This window comes from Mustela erminea, chromosome 11 (genome assembly GCF_009829155.1).
Source record: "Mustela erminea isolate mMusErm1 chromosome 11, mMusErm1.Pri, whole genome shotgun sequence".
Taxonomy (NCBI): domain Eukaryota; kingdom Metazoa; phylum Chordata; class Mammalia; order Carnivora; family Mustelidae; genus Mustela; species Mustela erminea.
Genome location: NC_045624.1, coordinates 105,529,178 through 105,546,643, shown reverse-complemented (window position 1 = coordinate 105,546,643; position 17,466 = coordinate 105,529,178). Strand labels below are relative to the sequence as shown.

At 44.9% G+C, this 17,466-nt stretch overlaps 1 pseudogene; it reads right to left on the bottom strand.

The window, feature by feature from the left end:
- Positions 1-17,147: 17,147 nt before the first annotated feature.
- On the bottom strand, positions 17,148-17,248 carry LOC116569753 (annotated as a pseudogene).
- Between the last annotated feature and the right edge of the window lie 218 nt (positions 17,249-17,466).

Sequence of the window (17,466 nt, the reverse complement as noted above, 5' to 3'; positions counted from 1 at the left end):
GAAACCCCTGGGACACCTGGGTGGCTCAGGGCTTTAAGCCTCTGCCTTCAGCTCAGGTCATGATCTCAGGGACCTGGGATCGAGCCCTGTATCGGGCTCTCTGCTCAGCGGGGAGCCTGCTTCTCTCTCTCTCTCTCTCTCTCTCTCTCTGCCTGCCTCTCTGTCTACTCGTGATCTCTCTCTGTCAAATAAATAAATAAAATATTTTTTTTTAAAAAGTGGAACCATAAAGTTTCAGAGTAAACCACATTTAAAAAAAAAAATTAAAAAAAAAATTAAAAAATAAAACCTTAAAAAAAAAAAAAAACTAAATCTCTTGAACTCTCAGTTTAGGGCTTGCTTTTGGGTAACACCAGATTCCCTCAGTGACCGTAGCCTCGGTGCTCTGTGGGAGAGTCCCGTGAGCATAATTACAAGGGAGATTCCCTTATGTGGTCATGAAAGTCACATTGTGTGCAGTACTTTCTGAGTACCGCTGATGTCCAGAGTGACCAGGGGATGGCTTTGTATTCATGTTCTAATCAGAATGATCCCCACAGATCATTTATTTCCAAATTGTGACAGGAGTCACCACGCTGCTACCATCTCACGGGCCTCAGGCCTTTCATTCTCCCTCACATCAGATGTCTGGTGGGAAATGGTGGTGGTAACTATCAAAGAGCCTGGGGGGTAGGAATGATCTGGCCCAATTTTGACTGAGCACTACCTTTTCAAAAGCCAGTTGATTTTAATTTCTTAATTCATAAACAGTGCCAGAATGAGCACATTTGAGTTTTAGTTGGCATAGTTTTAACCTCACTGGACCCATTTTTTTTAAAAGATTTTATTTGGCGGGGAGAGAGTGAGGGTGCATGAGTGGGGTGGGGGGGTTGCAAGAGGAGAGAAGGGGACCTCCACTGAGCTTGGAGCCCAACTCGGGGCTCAATCCCATCACCTGAGATCATGACTTGAGCTGAAACCAAGAGTCAAATGCTTGACCAAATGAGTCCCTGGACCTGTTTTTAACACCAATATGGGGTATGCTGTTAAATATTACATACCAACAAAGGTTAAAGTTCCAGTCTTAAACTAAATCAGAATGCCATGTCTCAAAATTGTGCAACAGGGCCATAAAAGTTAATACTTGGCAACCTTATGTTACCACCATTAGAGTAAAACCGTCAAACCATTTACGAAAAGTTCCTGCAAAGTTTTAAAAATAACCCTTTTGACTGAATCCAGTGTTGTAAGTCTCCTTCAGCCAACAGCAAGAATGGCTGGTCACTAGAGGCCTTCGTTCGTGCCTTTCCTTTTCAGGCCATATTTGTGGGTGCTGCTGGGAATAGAACAGGGAAAGGACAAACGGGTTGGGGCGATTAGGGAGTCACACTGAAGAAAGGACCTCTGTACCCCATGCAGAAAGAGGGTAAGTATAAAAAAAAAATTAGGTCTACTTACTCTGGGCTGGACAACTCCCTATTTCTTATGATTGCCAACATGGGAAACAATCCTAAGAAGTCGCACCTGAGTGGCGACTCAGTCTATGAGTGTCAGACTCGATCTCAGCTCAGGTCTTGATCTCAGGTTCGTGAGTTTGAGCCCCGCATTGGGTATGGAACCTACTTAAAAATAATAATAATGACAATACATCTTATGTGCCAGATATTGTGTACATGTAGTTAAATTTAATGTTCATTAGGACCAGTAACGCCCAGGGCCACAAGGCTAGCAACTACCTGCCGGCAAAGGAAGCACAGCGGGGGGGACCCCATGCCCTTCTACGCTGCACAGTGCAGGAGGAGCAGAGTGGAGACAAGAACGAATTGTTGGGTAGCCGGGAACAAGGTGGGATGTGCCCCAGGTGTCCCCACGGTGGTGGCAGCCGCTTCAGCGCTGATGGCCTGGCTGGGAGCCAGTGGCCAAGAGGCCCTTTGTGTGGACAGCCTGGTTGGTAAAAGAAAGGCCAAGTGCCCGAGGGAAAGCTTTGTGCAGTGCTCCACCGCGGACTCAGGCCTCACTGTGCTTTTTCCGGAACCTCGGGAAGGAGCAGCCTGCCTTAGGGATGGCCAGCAGTTTCATCCAGAGTCTCCTGGCTGCAGAGTAACGTCCTCCTGGCCCTGCGCTCCAGCAGCCCTGCACACAGCTGCTGCGGACAGAGGCCTGGGGGCTGCCGGGTGTGGGGAGCGGGGAGTTTGGGCCATCCGTAGTCTGTCTCCGCAGAACACCACTCCTGGGGGGCGGCCGGGGCCAGGGGCTGATCTGTTAGAAGAATAAGACAGCTTTTACCCAAAGCCCCGACAAAACCCAACAGCTGGCATGTTCAGGTGCTTCCAGCCCCCCACCCCACCCCCACAGGAAATGCTCCTAAGGGCAGAGTGTTCCACACACAAGGGTCTGCGGATTGACCTTGGCAAAGGACGTCTGATGCGATGGAAAGAGCAGAGTCCTAGGAGTTGGCTGAGAAAGGGCGGTAACCACTATTTCATCGGGTTTACAGGCCGGTAGGGGGAGGGCATTGCCCAAGATCCCACGAGTCAGGTAAGAACCAGAATCAGGTGTGCAGTCTTGGCATCAAAGTTCCTTCCCCTTTCCAGCTTGGGGGTGATGTCGAGGCTGCCTGACCTGGAGACGGCACGAGAGAGACCCAGCCTCCCAGAACCCGGTGAGCTGACTCGTCTGGCCTCCGTGACTTCTCCGTGGCCTTGAGCTCCCACAGACCCCAGACTCTTGATTGTAAAACAGGCAGTCACTGCCTACCTCCTGGGATGGTTGCAAAGAGGACCCAGAGAATACACTATTTTTATTAGAAGGCATATGTTTTTTTAATGCGGAGGAAGGTTCTAACTGTGCCTGGCCCCGTTTTTAATAAAAACCGAGTCTGTGCAACATTCAACCACATGGGCCTTGGAAAGCCGTGCTGTGGTGGTCAAGGGCTGCCCATCTCAGCAGCGCACTGTGCTTTCACAGTGGAAACCTCACAGTGGGGAAGCAAGTTCCTCTTGTTCCAAAACTGACCGTTCGTTCATTCATTCATTCATTCATTCATCAAACACAATTCTTCATTCTTCTCCATCTTTACCACCTCCATTCTTATCCAGACTAAAGGATTTCACCCGACAACCTCCTAGTTTCCCACCTTACCCTGCCCTTGCTCCCCTCCTAACCCCCACACAGTCCATCCTGGATACAACCATCAGGGCAAAGGGCGGACCTGATTGGGTCCTCCCTTTGCTTAAACCATCTCATTCACTGAGATGGTTTCTCAAGTCTTTTTCAGGATAAACACAGAACTCAAAAAAATAAGAGGGAGTCGGTTCAAAAACACCCCCTCAAAGATGTCTCTGTCCTTGCCCCCAGAATTTGCGAATATGTTACTACCTTGCGCGGCAAAAGGGGCTTTGCAGGCATGATGAAGCAAGGATCTTGAGATGGGGGATCATCCTGGATTATGTCAGTGGACCCAGGGTAATCACAAGATTTATATGCTGGAGGCAGAAAGGTCAGATAAAGTCAGAGAAGGAGTCAGGACAACAGAAACAGAGAGCCAAGCGATTCAGTGTCATGCCCAAGGATCTGATCCAGCGTGGATTATAAATTCAATCAGTTAGTAACAATGTTGCTTTTCCCTACCAGCCCATCGCCCAGGGCAGCACAGGGTCTGGTACATAGCAAGGCTCCCCAGGGGTTTACAAGACTGGATGAAGTTGGCCCACAGATATAACAGCCACAAGGAGCCTTCAGACCAGAGAGGAGACAGGTTCTATGGACGGCGTCAAACAACAGAGGAAGTGCTATTGAAGCGTGGAAAAGTCCCATGGGAAGAAAAAGTTGGGGGAGGGGTCACAGAGTCAATCCTATCTGTGGACCAGTGTTGTCTATTTAACTTTTTATTACAGAAAAACTTCGTCATTCATAAGAGTAGAGAAGAAAGTAGGACAGACACCCACCGACACCCTGTATGGTCCGTCCAGGTTCACTAGGCAGCAACATTTTGCCAATTACATTTTTCTTTCTGGAATATTTTAAAGTAACCCCAAGAAATTATATCACTGTACCCATAAGTACTTCTTTTTTGTTTTTGTTTTTAAATATTTTATTTATTTATTTGACAGAGATCACAAGTAGAGAGGCAGGCGGCGGGGAGTGGGGGGAGCAGGCTCCCGGCTGAGCAGAGAGCCCATGTGGGGCTCGATCCCAGGACCCTGGGATCATGACCCAAGCTGAAGGCAGAGGCTTTAACCCACTGAGTTACCCAGGCGCCCCGTACTTCTCTTTTGTTTGTGAATATTTTAACTTTTTTTAAAGGGATGTATCCATTTTTATTTTATTTACTTCTTTAAGTAATATCTACACCCAACATGGGACTCAAACTCACGACTCCGAGACCAAGAGTTGCACACTCCAAGCTTCCCCATTGTTTCTGAATATTTTAAAACAAATTCCCGCTATTACATCATTTCACCTGTGAATACTTCAGCATAAACCTTCAATAGGTAAAGATGATTTTTGTTCATCAAACATGCTAACAAAATTAATAGTAATCCCTTAATACTGTTTAAAACCAGTCTATATTCAAATTTTTGCTGTTTTCTCCCACCAACTCTCTTTTTTGTTTGTTTGTTTGTTTCTGTTGGGATCCAAATACGGTACACACATCATATATTTTATTGCATGCTCAAGTCTTTTATTTTACAAATTTTGTGTTACAATAATTTTAGATTTACAGTCCAGTTGCCAAGATTGGACAGAGCGTTCCTGTATATCCTTCTCCCAGCAGAGCCCAGTCATACTTGTCACAAGACATAATTAACACTGGTACACAACAGTTAACTACGGACTTCATGGGATACCACCCGTGTCCCCACTCTTTCTGTTTCACGTTCTAACCCCGAATCCGCACCAGACTTAGTCTTCATGTCTCCGCTGTCCCCTCCAGTTGACGACAGTTCCTAACAGAGTTGAGCTGAAAGCATGTGGGCACGGGCCCCGTGGCAGAGAAGGCACCATCTAGTGTGAGCTCCCTCTTCCCCTCACTGGCCATGGGTCTGAATCCCACTCCTCTTTGCCCTCAGACAGCCCCCATCTTGGCAGCTGGTAGGCAATCGACATACGAAATAGAGGGTCTTACATTCAAAAGGCATGTGGTTCTCGGCTAAGGTGTGGGAAAACATCTCGGAAGGTGATTTGGCAGGATCTATTAAAATATAAAAAGCACAGGGTGCCTGGATGGCTCAGTCAGTTCAGCGTCCAACTCTTGATTTCAACTCAGGTCCTGATCTCAGAGTCATGGGATCCAGCCCCGCGTCGGGCTCCGCACTCAGCGTGGAATCTGCTTGTGATTCTCTCTCTCCCTCAGCCCCGTCTCTCATTCTCTCTCTCTCTCCCCCTCCCTCTCTAAAATAAATACAATCTTAATATATGTGTGTGTGTGTGTATACATATGTGTGTATATAAATATATATATGTATATAATACCTTAATGTTCTCAACGCTTCCTTTCTCTGTATTGTGCTAAAGGAACACTCACACGTGTGCCCAGAGCCCTGTACAGGGCGGTTCACTGCAGCACTGTTTGCTGGAGACCCATTGGGACCCACGTGGATGTCTAGGAGCAGAGGTGTGACTAAACATAAATAAGTCACACAATGCAAGGCTTTTTATGACAGTGTGAAGGAACAGACCAGAGATATCTATCAGCATTAAGAAGCTCACTAAAATATCCCTCATTCAAGGGCACCTGGGGTGGCTCAGTGGGTTAAAGCCTCTGTCTTCGGCTCAGGTCATGATCCCAGGGTTCTGGGATCGAGCCCCACATCGGGCTTCTTGCTTAGCAGGGAGCTTGCTTCCTCCTCTCTCTGCCTGCCTCTTTGCCTACTTGTGATCTCTGTTTGTCCAATAAATAAATAAAATATTAAAAAAAATAAAAATAGAAGAAAAAATCCCTCATTCAAAAATGTATCTTGCACTGCAATACAAACAGTGTAAGTTTTTTGTAAAACCCATATACAAAACAGCACTATATCCATTGTGAGTCTGTGTATCTTGAGAAGAGTATTTCTAAAAACTCTAGGTGCTATACCTCAAATACATAATTGTGGTTATCCCCGGGAGGATGGTGGGAAAGGAATGGATTTGGGGGCTGAAACTTTATCAAACTTACTTTATTATTTTTAAATAAAGAACACATCCATGTAGGGCATCTGAGTGGCTCAGTTTGTTGAGGATCTCCTCTTTTCTTTAAGATTTGATTTATTTATTTGTCAGAGATAAACACAGAGAGAGAGTACGCAAGCACAGGGAGAGGCAGGCAGAGGGAGAAGAAGACTCCCTGCTGAGCGAGAAGCCAGATCAGGGACCTGATCCCAGGACTCCAGGATCATGAACTGAGCTGAAGGCAGACGCTTAATTGACTGAGCCAACCAGGTGTCTGGTCACCAAGTAGCTGACTCTTGATCTCAGCTCAGATCTTGATTTCAGGGTCATGAGTTCAAACCCTGTGTTGAGCATGAAGCCTATTTAAAAAAAGAGAGAGAGAGAGAAAAATACATTCATGTACTACTTACATGATTGAAACTAATTTTTTTAAGTATACAAGTACACATACCCAACAAAGGCCTTATATCAAGAATTTACAAAGAACTCTCAAAACTCCACGGTGATAAGCAAACTCTAAGAAACAGACAAAAGGCATAAACAGGTATTACACTCGCTGGCAAATAAACACATGAAAGATGCTCCGCATCATTAACCATTAGAAAAATGCAATGAAAAGACAAGTCACAGACTGGGAGAAAATATTTGCAGAAGACACATCTGTTAAAAGAACAGTTATCCAAAAATACGCAAAGAACACTTTAAATTCAACAATAAGAAAACAACTCAATTTAAAAATGGGCCAAAGACCTTAACAGATTAGAACAACCGAGATCCCACTACCCACTATCAGAATGGCCAAGATCCAAAACACTTACAACACCAAATGCTGGTGATGATGTGGAGAAAAAGAACCCGCATTTGTTGCTGGTGGGAATGCGAAATGGAACAGCCCCTTAACAGGACAGCAAGGTGGTTCTTGGAAAACTAAACATATTCTTGCCATACAATCCAACAATTGTGTTCCTTGGTATTCACCCAAAGAAGTTGAAAACTTACATCTACACAAAAACCTGAACTTGGATGGGTTTTTTTTGTTTTGTTTTTTTAAGATTTTATTTATTTATTTGACAGAGAGAAATCACAAGTAGATGGAGAGGCAGGCAGAGAGAGAGAGAGGGAAGCAGGCTCCCTGCTGAGCAGAGAGCCCGATGCGGGGCTCGATCCCAGGACCCTGAGATCATGACCTGAGCCGAAGGCAGCGGCTTAACCCACTGAGCCACCCAGGCGCCCCTGAACTTGGATGTTTATAGCAGCTTTATTTTTAATTGTGGAAACATGGAAGCAACCATGATGTCCTTTGGTAGGGGAATGGATAAATAAATTGTGGTATATCTAATAATGGAATGTTGTTCAATTCTGAAGAATTAAGTGCATACCACTAAGGGAAAGAAGCGAGCCTGAAAAGACACCATATTGTATAACTCCAACTAAATAACACTCCAGAAAAGGCAAAATTATGGAAATAGATAAAAGACGGGTGGTTGCTAGGGTTTAGAGAGGAGGCAGAGCACAAAGGATTTTTAGGGCAGTGAAAATATCCCATGTGATACCATAATGATGGTTACATGTCATTATAAATTTGTTCAAGTCCAGAGAATGTGCAACGCCAGGATGTACACCTAATGTAAATGATGGATTCCTGGTGATAACAATGTGTCTGTATAGGCTCACCAACTGTAATAAATGTGCCCCACACTCCTTTGGGGGATGTGGATAAAGAAGGAAGCTACACATGTGTAGGGGCAGGGAGTACATGTCTCTTAATTTTGGTGTGAACGTAAAATTGATCTAAAAATGGCTCAGTTGGTTGAGCGACTTTCTCTAGCTCAGGTCATGATCCTGGAGTCCCCAGATGGAATCTCACATGGGGCGGTGAGGGGGTCCCTCTGCTTCGGGGGAAGGGGCGGGTCCCTGCTCAGAAGGGGGTCTCCTTCTCCCTCTGACCTTCACCCTGTCATGTTTGCTCTCTCATTCTCTCTCTCTCAGATAAATAAATGAAATCTAAAGGCAGAGACTTTAATCCACTGAGCCACCCAGACACCCCTAAAGTCTATTTTAAAAAACACAGGCACCTGGGTGGCACAGTCAGTTAAGTGTGTCCGACTCTCGGTTTCAGCTCAGGTCGTGATCTCAGCATCAGGAGATCCAGCCCCGTGACGGGCTCGGCGGTCAGCACAGAGTCTGCTTGAGATTCTCTCTCTCCCTCTCCCCCTGCCCCCCACGCCACCCTCCACATACATGCATGCTCTCTCCCTCAAATAAAGAAAACTTTAAAAATAAATAAATAAAAATGCATGCTAAAAAACCCTCTCCATTTGCAGACAACATGATTTTGCATATAGAAAATCCTAAGGAGGGGGTGCCTGGGTGGCTCAGTTGGTTAAACTTAGGGCATGATCCTGGGGTCCTGGGATGGAGCCCAGAGTGGGGCTGCCTTCTCAGGGGGGAGCCTGCTTCTTCCTCTCCCTGTACCCCTCCCTACTGCTCATGCTCTCTCTCATTCAAATAAGTAAATAAAAATCTTTTTTAAAAAAAGACAAAAAAAAGGGGCGCCTGGGTGGCTCAGTGGGTTAAGCCGCTGCCTTCGGCTCAGGTCATGATCTCAGGGTCCTGGGATCGAGTCCCGCATCGGGCTCTCTGCTCAGCAGGGAGCCTGCTTCCTCCTCTCTCTCTCTGCCTGCCTCTCTTCCTACCTGTGATCTCTCTCTGTCAAATAAATAAATAAAATCTTTAAAAAAAAAAAAAAAAAAAAAAAAGACAAAAAAAAAAAAAAAGAAACATATATAGATAAATTGGACTTCATCAAAATTAAAGTTATTTGTGCTTCAAAGAATACCACCAAGGAAGCATAAAGAATGGAAGAAAATATTTGCAAACCATAAATCTAAGGGACTTGTATCTAGATTATATGAGAAAACTCTTACAACAATAAGAAGATAAATAACCCAATTTAAAAATGGACAGGGGCGCCTGGGTGGCTCAGTGGGTTAAGCCACTGCCTTCGGCTCAGGTCATGATCTCAGAGTCCTGGGATCGAGTCCCGCATCAGGCTCTCTGCTCAGCAGGGAGCTTGCTTCCCCCTCTCTCTCTCTCTCTCTACCTGCCTCTCCATCTACTTGTGATTTCTCTCTGTCAAATAAATTTAAAAAAATCTTTAAAAAAAAATTTTTAAAAAATTAAAAATAAATAAATAAAATAAAAATGGACAAAGGATTCAAGTAGACATTTTTTCCAAAGAAGATATGCAAAAGGCCATATGAAATGATGGTCAATGTCTCTAGTCATTAGAAAAAGTCAAATCAAAACCACAGTGAGGGGCGCCTGGCTGGCTCGGTCGGTGGAGTGTGTGACCCTTGATCTCAAAGTTGTGAGTTCGAGCCCCATGTTGGGGGTAAAGGTTCCTTAAAAATAAAATCTTTAGGGGCATCTGGGGGCTCAGTTGGTTAAGCATCTGCCTTCAGCATTCTGGGATCAAGCCCCACACTAGGCTCCCTGCTCAGTGGGGAGCCTGCTTCTCCCTCTCCTCCTTGCTTGTGCTCTCTCGCTCTCCCAAATCAATAAAGAAACATATAAAAATAAAAATTTTATATAAAAAATATATAAAATATATAAAAACATAAATAAAAAATAAATAAATAAAAATAAAATCTTTTTTGAAAAACCACAATGAGATCCTACTCCTCACTCCCCAAGATGGCTGGAATCAAAAAGACAGACAATCACAGGGGGGGATGTGGAGAGATGGGAGCCCTCATCCACCACTGGTGAGACTGTGAGCTAGCACAGCTGCTTGGGGAACAGCTGGGCAGTGTTACAGGATTCCCTTGCCTGTAGCGTCCGGGGTTCGTGGTCGAGCAGCTCTGAAGAATGAGGAGATAGACCAGATAAAGAGTGGTGGGCAGCAAAGCAACGTTTATTGAGCGATAATGCAAAGAAGAGGGAGCCAAACCCAGTTGGTTGCCTCTGGATTTTCTAAGTCTAGGGGGTTTTATGGGCTTGTGGGCAGGCTGTTTTAATCCGATTTACCATTCATGTGCATCCAGTCAGGTTTTTATCATCTATCACCTGGGAAAGGGTGGAGGGCTCCTTCCAGGGTGGTGTCAAATCCTTTTAAGGATGGTTTCCTCTTAGGGCAGGGGTTCCTGGTTCTTGCCTGCCTTTCTTCCAACTATCCTTCCTTAGCAGTTCCCGAAAAGGTTACACAGAGAGTTACGTAAAATCTGGCAATCCATGCCTAGGTACAACCTAAAAAAATAAAAACCTAGATCCACACAGAAGCTTGTATGTAAATTTTCCTGGTAGCATTACTCATAATAGCCATGAGTAGAAAGAATTGATCAATTCGTAAGAGCCAATCAATTCAATCAATAAAATAGCCAACCAATTCAATCAATTCATTGTAGACCAAAGTGGAAACAATGGATAAACGGAGAAACAAAGGTGCTACATCCATTCCACGGACTATTAGTCAGCAGGAAAAATGAATAAAGTCCTGGGCACCTGGGTGGCTCAGTTGGTTAAGAGACTGCCGTCGGCTCAGGTCATGATCTTGGAGTCCCAGAATCAAGTCCCGCATTGGGGGGTCCCTGCTCAGTGGGGAGTCTGCTTCTCCCTCTGGCCCTACCCCCTCTCCTGCTCTCTCATTCTCTCTATTTCAAATAAATAAATAAAATCTTTAAACAAAAAAAGTAATAAAGTCCTGATTCTTGCTACCGCTGGAATGAACCTTGATGACAACCTCCTCAGTGAAAGAAGTCAGACTATAAAATATTAGATTATTTCATTTGTAGGAAATGTCCAGAACAGGCGATTCTCTACAGATAGAAAGCAGATCAGTAGTTGGGGAGAAATGAGGGTTGGGGAGAAATCAGAAGCCCATGAGGACTGGTGGAAAGTTTCTTTGTGGGGTGACAGAAAGGTTTTGACTTGATTATGCTGATGGTTGCCGACGTCTTTTACTACATTAAGTCCCCTCAACTGTGCACTTTAAATGAATGGTATGTGAGTTATATATCCCTCAAGCTGTCACCTTTCAAATGAAGACTGCATACTTTACAGTCCATTTATAGAACACTTCTCATCTAGAAATGGGTGGGTGTGAACATAAAGAAGCAGAAGGAAGGAGTTCTGTTTCAGTGATGAAACAGATCTGTATCTTAAATGCGGGAATTTCTATGCAGATCCATACAAGTTGCAAACACAAATGAATACAGGTTTTTTGTTTGTTTTAATTTAAAAAGTGATGAAAAGTGGGATGCCTGGGTGGCTCAGTTGGTAAAGAGTCTGCCTTTGGCTCAGTGAGGAGCCTGCCTCTGCCTCTCCCTCTGCAGCTCCCCCTTTTTAAAAAAGATTTTATTTATTTATTCAACAAAGAGAGACACAGCAAGAGAGGGAACACAGCACGGGGAGTGGGAGAGGAAGAAGCAGGCTCCCCACGGAGCAGGGAGCCTGATGTGGGGCTTAATCTCAGGACCCTAGAATCATTACCTAAGCCAAAGGCAGACGCTTAATAACTGAGCCACCAAGGCACCCCACAAATAAATAAAATCTTAAACAACAACAACAAAAAAGATGAAGTGTAAATAAGACCTGTAGCCTAGATCACTCTTTTTTTTTTTAATCTTATTTTTTTCAGCGTTCCAAGATTCATTGTTTATGTGCCACACCCAGTGCTCCAGGCAACACGTGCCCTCCTCAATACTTACCACCAGGCTCACCCAACCTCCCAATCCCCTCCCCTCCAAAACCCTCAGTTTGTTTCTCAGAATCCACAGTCTCTCATGGTTCATCTCTCCCTCCAAATTCCCCCAACTCACTTTTCCTTTCCTTCTCCTAATGTCCTCCATGTTATTCCTTATGCTTCACAAGTAAGTGAAACCATATGATAATTGACTTTCTCTGCTTGACTTACTTCACTCAGCATAATCTCTTCCAGTCCCATCCATGTTGATGTAAAAGTTGGGTATTCATCCTTTCTGGTGGAGGCATAATACTCCATTGTATACATGGACCACATCTTCTTTATCCATTTGTCCGTTGAAGGGCATCTTGGTTCTTTCCACAGTTTGGTGACTGTGGCCTTTGCTGCTATGAACATTGGGGCTATGAACATTGGGGTATAGATGGCTCTTTTTTCACCACATCAGTATCTTTTTTTTTTTTTTTTTTAGATTTTATTTATTTATTTGACAGAGAGAAATCGCAAGTAGTCGGAGAGGCAGGCAGAGAGAGAGAGAGAGAGGGAAGCAGGCTCCCTGTTGAGCAGGGAGCCCGATGCGGGACTCGATCCCAGGACCCTGAGATCATGACCTGAGCAGAAGGCAGTGGCTTAACTCACTGAGCCACCCAGGCGCCCCTCACCACATCAGTATCTTTGGGGTAAATACCCAGTAGTGCAATTGCAGGGTCATAGGGAAGCTCTATTTTTAATTTCTTAAGGAATCTCCACACTGTTCTCCAAAGTGGCCGTACCAACTTGCATTCCCACCAACAGTATAAGAGGGTTCCCGTTTCTCCACATCCCCTCCAGCACACGTTGTTTACTGTCTTGTTAATTTTGGCCATTCTAACTAGTGTAAGGTGATATCTCAATGTGGTTCTTATTTGAATCTCCCAGTTGGCTAATGATGATGAACATTTTCTCATGTGTCTGTTAGCCATTTGTTGTCTTCTTTGGAGAAGTGTCTGTTCATGTCTTCTGCCCATTTTTTGACATGATTATTTGTTTTGTGTGTGTTGAGTTTGAGAAGTTTTTTTTATAAATCTTGGATATCAGCCCTTTGTCTGTAGTGTCATTTGCCAATATCTTCCCCCATTCCGTGGGTTGCCTCTTTTTTTTGTTGACTGCTTCCTTTGACGTACAGAAGATTTTGATCTTGATGAAGTCCCAAAAGTTCATTTTCACTTTTGTTTCCTTTGCCTTTGGAGACACGTCTTGAAAGAAATAAACCTAACCAAAGAGGTAAAGGATCTGAACTTGAGGAACTACAGAACACTTATGAAAGAAATTGAAGAAGATACGAAAAGATGGAAGAGCATTCCATGCTCATGGATCCAAAGAATAAACACCATTAAAATGTCTATACTAGGGACGCCTGGGTGGCTCAGTTGGTTGGACAACTGCCTTCGGCTCAGGTCATGATCCTGGAGTCCAGGGATCGAGTCCCGCATCGGACTCCCAGCTCCATGGGGAGTCTGCTTCTCTCTCTGACCTTCTCCTCGTTCATGCTCTCTCTCACTGTCTCTCTCTCGAGTAAATAAATAAAATCTTTAAAAAAAAAAAAATGTCTATACTACCCAGAGCCATCTATACTTTCAATGCCATCCCGATCAAAATTCCACTGGCATTTTTCGAAGTGCTGAAACAAACAATCCTAAAATTTGTATGGAACCAGAAAAGACCCCTAATTGCTAAGGAAGTGTTGAAAAAGAAAAACAAAACTGGGAGCATCATGTTGCCTGATTTCAAGCTTTACTACAAAGCTGTGATCACCAAAACAGCATGGTGCTGGCACAAAAACAGACACATAGACCAATGGAACAGATTAGAGAGCCCAGATATGGACCCGCAACTCTTTGTGGTCAAATAATCTTTGACAAAGCAGGAAAAAAAATCCAGTTTTGGAAAAAAGACAGTCTCTTCAATAAATGGTGCTGGGAAAATTGGACAGCTATGTGTAGAAGGATGAAACTTGACCATTCTTTTACACCGTACACAATGATAAACTTGAAATGGATGAAAGACCTCAACATGAGGCAGGAATCTATCAAAATCTTAGGGGACAACATAGGCAGTAGTAACCTCTTCAACATCAGCCACAACAACTTCTTTCAAGACATGCCTCCAAAGGCAAAGGAAATAGAACACTCTTGTGCCAATGTCAATCTCCTGATTTTGAAACTGTCTTACCCCCAGATAAGAGGTCACTGGTGGGGGGAGAGAGGTGAAGGGGACACAGGACTCTGTACTAATTGTGCGGCATCCTGACAGCCAATAATTATTTCAAGATAAAAAATGTAAGATTAAATAGAATTTTCCAAACTTGGAATGCTCTCTCTTCTGAGAAATGATGATTTCTCCATTGCTACAGGTTTTTTTATAAAGATTTTATTTATTTATTTGACAGACAGACATCACAAGTAGGCAGAGAGGGAGGGAAGCAGGCTCCCCGCTGAGCAGAGAGCCCGATGAGGGGTCTCTGAACCTCCCAGAACCCTGAGACCATGACCGGAGCCAAAGGCAGAGGCCTAACCCACTGAGCCACCCAGGCACCCCCATTCATTGCTACAGTTTGAAAAAGGTTACATGACTCCTTTATCAAGATGGCAAAAAATATATATAGTTAGTTTGTCCAAGGGCTGGCAACCGGAAAGTCTTTTCTAGAGCAAAACTTGGATCTGTGGCTCTGCAAGCCATGGGATGCCCTCCACCCCCACCCTGGGGTTCCCCAGGCCTGAGTATGTGATCTGGAATGTGGAATTCTCCCAGAAGTGCCTGGAAGGGCCAGCTGCCCTCAAGGGCTCCAGGTGACACAAAGCTCTGTTTCTTCTGAGGCTGACACAATGCTTCAGTTCAGCTCTCAACGAGCAAACCCAGCCCCAGCCCCAGCTCTTACATAATGACGCTAGAAGTAGACAGGGAGTAGGGGATAGGCTCTTTCCAGAAACATCTTCAATAAGAAACAGAGCAACTTCCAGCTCCAAGAGACATCTGAAGTTGGAGATCAAGTCTTACTTTTGAATTCCCCCCACCCTACCCCACCCCCCCGCCTCAGTGCCTTGCCCAAAACAAGAGAAACACCTTCTGGATGAAGATCTTAAGTTGTTCCCTCTCAGTCCTAGCGGGTCTCAACTACGGCTACACATTAGAGCTTTTAAAACATCTGCCACAGCCAGTTCCACGCCAGAACAGTTAAATCAGATTTTGCTCTTGTTTTTCTTGCTTTCCGATTTCACAGCACCCTCAATGTCCTTCTTACATCGCCCTCAGTGGTGAGCTTCTGAGGGATGTTTTTTATGAAGACCTTCAGTAGAGGACAAGAGTTATCCATCCCCAGGAGGTTTCAGTCAAGTCAATATCCAGTTTGGGGCTTATCTAAGCGACTGTCAATTTATTGTCTCTACATTAGAGTGAGCAAGCCCTCTTGCTCAACTATAGACCCCAACCATTAAAATCAGAAACAGACAAGAGACAAGACAGCTCAACTCATGCTGTCACTGAAACCCATGGTTCTCATTTCTCATTGCAACTTCTTGAGGCATGGAAAATGTTTTGCAATGACTGGAACATTCCAATTGCCAGGTTGGGAAAGCCCCGAGAGCAATGAAACGCCTTAGAAGACCACCCCCACAGGTGCCCCCACCGCCGCGCCCACGATCACATGCTGAACAATCCCCACCCCCAACCTCACGTAGGATCACTGGCTCTCTGCCTGTTCTGTCACACCTGTACCAGCTGCCAGCACTTGAAATAAGTGTCTCCCTTTCTCTTTTCCAAAAACCTTGTCTCTTGAGTTATGGGCTTCTCTTGCTGCAGGTCTATCTGAGTTTGGTTGGCAACAGCATTGGCAAACCCAGCCAAGAGCTAAGTTTTCAATTTGTCCAGCCCCTCCCCCACCACCCCGACCTGGGTTCTGGGCTCATCCGCTCATTTCCGAAGTTCGTGCCCGTTCCAGATCAATGGGTAACACCTGCACTTAGAAAGCATAAACCCCAAAGAGCAAAAGTTGTACAGCGAAAAGCAAGTCGACTTCCCACCTTGGATCCCCAGAGGCCATCCTATGTACCAGCTTACGTTTTTTCCCGGACAGAGCACAAGCAGGGGGAGAGGCAGAAGGAGGAACAAAATTTCCACTGAGCAGGGAGCCTCCTGTGAGGCTCAAACCCAGAACCCCGGATCATGACCTGAGCCGAAGGCAGATGCTTCATGGACTGAGCCACTCGGGTGCCCCTGGGGGTAGATTCTTAAAGACACCGTCCAGTACTGTCATTGTCGGACACCACATAGAGGTGAATGCTCGTGGGGCAGGCTCATATTTGATAAATTAGCCAGCCTGTCCTCATTCCTGGTCATTTGTGAGCCTTCATGACCTTTCCCCTGTGAGGGCATAAGCTGTGGCATTCTATACTCTCAACCCCAGGGAAAGGAAGGGTACAGCCACACAAAAATGTCCATTCCGGAGTTCTGGCTTTCAGATTACATCTTGAGACAACAGGATAAGAGAGAAAGGTTTTGAGTTTCAAAAGTCAAAGCCCCAAGGGACTCAGAGCGTCTGTTTATGGCAGAAATCATAGATTTGGGTGAATGCAAAGGAGTAATTTTTTTCCTGCCTTAGGAGATTCTCTGAACTGAGGAAAGGAGAAAAAATTCAGAGGAGCAGAGAGAGATGAGGCACTGGTGAGCCCCCGCGAAGGGGAGGAAGTGACAGAAACCCAAGTTAGTTGGAAAATCTGAAAGCCAAAGGGCCTGTGCTCACTTCCCTGTGGTAACTCAGGGGGAACCAATCCCCACAGTGAAATCCCAAGCCCAGGACGGCACAAAGTGCACTAGTAAAGGAACAGGAGTCAGCTGCTATGGGTAGAATCTCCACAGTAAAGTATTTATACACTTTGAAATTTCTTAAAAAAAAAAAAATTTAATTCCAGTGTAGTTAACATACAGTGTTACACTGGTTTCAGGTGTACAACATAGTGATCCAGCGTTTCCATACATCCTTCCCCTCTCCATCACTGACAGGTGCACTCCTCAGTCCCGGTCACCTGCCTCCTCTGCCCTCCCCCACCCCTCCCCCTGGTAACCATCAGACTATTCTCCACAGTTAAGACTCAGGTCCTTGGTTCTTCTCTCCGGGTTTTGTTTTTGTTTTTGTTTTTGTTTTTGTTTTGTTTTTCCCTTTGCTTATTTGTTTTGTTTCTTAAATTCCACATATGAGCGAAGTCATATGGCATTTGTCTTTCTCCCACTGGATTATTTCACTAAGCAGGACCCCATGATATCTTCTAGACCCATCTGTAAGAATACAGAACACTTCACGAATTTGCAAGTCATCCTGGCTCGGACGCCATGCTAATCTCTGTATCATTTCCAAATTTTAGTATATCAAAGTGAGCACTGAAATTTATTTATTTATTTTTTAAGATTTTATTTATTTGAGAGAGAGCGAGCATGAGAGCACAAGAGCAGGATGGGGGTGCAGAGGGAGAAGCAGGCTGCCCCGTTGAACAGGGAGCCGAATGTGGGGCTCAAATCTGGGACCCTGAGATCATGACCTGAGCCAAAGGCAGACCGACTGAGCCACCCAGATGCCCCTGAAATTTACTTCTCTTTAAAGT